This window comes from Mandrillus leucophaeus, unplaced genomic scaffold, assembly GCF_000951045.1.
Source record: "Mandrillus leucophaeus isolate KB7577 unplaced genomic scaffold, Mleu.le_1.0 Scaffold459, whole genome shotgun sequence".
Lineage (NCBI taxonomy): Eukaryota > Metazoa > Chordata > Mammalia > Primates > Cercopithecidae > Mandrillus > Mandrillus leucophaeus.
Window position 1 is genome coordinate 1061486 of NW_012104909.1, and position 3063 is coordinate 1064548.

The window sequence follows — 3063 nt, forward strand, 5'->3', positions numbered from 1 at the left end:
CATATTTCTCTCCACCTTTGAGAAATTTTAAGTCATTTTGGGGTTTTTATTGGATTTTTTTTATTGTCCCATAATATCTCCCCTCTTTCTGGAATTCTACTTCAGCATATCTAGGCATGCATGATACTGGCCTATAGGCTACTTAGGTTTTTTTCACATTACCTTTTTTTTTTTTTTTTTTTTTTTTTTTTTTTATCTCCAGTGGGATAATTTCTATTGATCTGCATTCAAATTCACAAAAATTTTTTTTTTGCTCTGTAGTCAAATATTTGATTAAGCTCACAGGAAATTTTAAAACTTTCAGATACTGTAATTTCCTATTCTAGAATTTCTATTTTGTCCATTTAACTGTTGAATATCTCTGCTGGCATTCTCTATTCATTACTTCATTATGTCATGCTATTCTTTTTATTTCTACAATATGTTTATAATGAGTGTTTTAAAGTCTGTGTGTGCCAATTATAACAGGTGGGCCAATTATAACAGTGGTTCATATTGAGATTTGTTTCTATTACCTTTTTACCTCAAATGAGGATTTTATTTTCCTGCTTCTTTAAATGTATACTAATTTATGATTACATACTTGACGTTGTGTGATACACTGAGTGGAGTCTAGATTATGTGACCTTTCTTTAAAGGACATTAAATTATGTTCCTTAAAAGAGAGCAGTTAAATTACTAGTGGCTTCTTTCAAACTTTTCAGGTTTGTTCTACTTTAATTTGGCAATATGTATTTCAATTTTTCCTTAGTCCTAGGGAGTATCATTCTTTCTCCTAAAATATGATCTTTCTCAAATATCAACTAAGTGCTTAGGTACATAGTAAGATATCTTTACTATGACTAAGTAAAAAGTCCAACATTTCTCAGCACGGTGCAAATGTTTCCACTTACTTCTCAGCCTTGTGGTAACTACTCTCTGGTAGGCGTTGCTGACTCTGTGTATACAAATTCCAAAATTCTATTGAAAACACTGACAGTGTATCTCACACAGCACCCAAGATTTCCTGCATCACAGTTCCCTTCTCTGCAGTATGCTGTTCCACAAATTCAATTGTTGCAGCAGCCCCTAATTTATGTCTGCCTCCTCACCTAGAAGTACTGTCATCTCTGCTTAGTATCTATCTTCAAGGGCTTTGGTCTAAAATCTACTTGCAGGAATAGTGCAGAGGCAAGTTTATAGCTGTCTCCACAATCATATTTTTTTTTTTACTGCATATTGACTAACGTCCAAAAAAAGTTATTTCAAATGTTTTGTCTAGTTTTATTATTACATCAAAAGGGCATATTTGGTACCAGTTACTCCGCCAAGATTGGAAGCAGAACCACTTTTATTTATTTTTAAAGTAAAAAGTTTATAAAAATGAAGAAATTATTTTCTCCCTTATAAAATTATGAATAATAAATAAATATGCACCCTATAATTTAATGTTTATTTAGAAATCCATTTTGTCCATTAGATCCCCTTTTAAAAAATATTTTATAAAAATGTTCAGAAAAAATAAAATAATTATATAATTAATATTAGTATAATAATTTATCAATTGTTAGTATTTTTCATTTTTGCTTTTTTAAGGTCAAAAAATGATATAGATAGATAGATATAGATTTACCAGTTTGTATTTAAATTCTTATAAATGGAGTCTCCAATACTGATTCCAATAATCTTACAACCTATTACAGTTATACTCCTGTGTCCTGAAATCGTTACTTCTGCTTGGCTAATAATATATCCTCCACGAAGAAAAATAGTAAGAAATAGATCTGGAAATTACAATGTGGTAAGCTACTTGAGGGTCTTTCATGCTTTCTAAATTATTTATATTTTATTTACTTATGTATTTATATATGTATGCATGTATGTACGTATGTATGTGTTTACTTATTGTTTGAGATGGAGTCTAGCTCTGTCGCCAGATAGAGTGCAGTGGTACGATCTCTGCTCATTGCAACCTCTGCTTCCCTGGTTCCAGGGGTTCTCCTGCCTCAGCCTCCCAAGTAACTGGGAATACAGGTGCGCGCCACCAGGCCCAGGTAATTTTTCTATTTTTAGTAGAGACGGGGTTTCACTACATTTGCCAGGATGGTCTCGATTTCCTGACCTCATGATCTGCCAGCCTCAGCCTCCCAACGTGCTGGGATTGATTACAAGCGTGACCCACCACACCCAGCCGCACTGGGCTAATTTTTTGTATTTTTAGTAGAGACGGGGTTTCACTACATTTGCCAGGATGGTCTCGATTTCCTGACCTCATGATCTGCCAGCCTCAGCCTCCCAACGTGCTGGGATTGATTACAAGCGTGACCCACCACACCCAGCCAACATTTTCTTTTGTGCCTAATAATAAACTATTTTTGCTTTAAATAGAATTTCATTTTAATTACAGACATAGTTTTGAATAATTTATTTGATAGAACTATGCAATTTTGATTATAAAGTTTAGAGAAAGCATTTAAAAAATTATAATATATACATTATAGGACAAAAGAATAGCTCATTAGCTATCATCAGTGTGAATTCAGTAATATGTTGATCTCATATTTTGGTGGGTGATCTATGTCAGCTCCAAACAAATATGAAAAGAGGCAAAGAAAATTTTATTTGTTAAAAAAACAAAGAAATATATATTTAAACAAATAAAGTGGTTATAAATCAAACCCCTTACTTCTGAAATTGAAGGGAAGGTGAGAAAGGGAAAGTCTAACTAATGTTAATAATTCCTTATAAGAATGTGAATGTATAAATAGATTTAATCCACGTATTCACTGTGCAATAAGCTAAATTTTAACCTTCAATTTATTTATTAGTAGTTTCAGTTCAGTGTATTGCATGCAATAGCTCATTTAATGCCTAATACCAATAACAACAGAGAGTAATACATTATTAGTTGTATATCATTGACACATGATATGAATGAAATAATTTCATCCAGATGATACCCAATAGCAAGCTAGAGATATGATATAGTCATTAATTCTTTTTTTTGTAAAACTTTCTCTCTCCACTGGGTTCATTACACTCACTGAACACATATGAGCAACACTTTTTTCTTTTTAAAACATG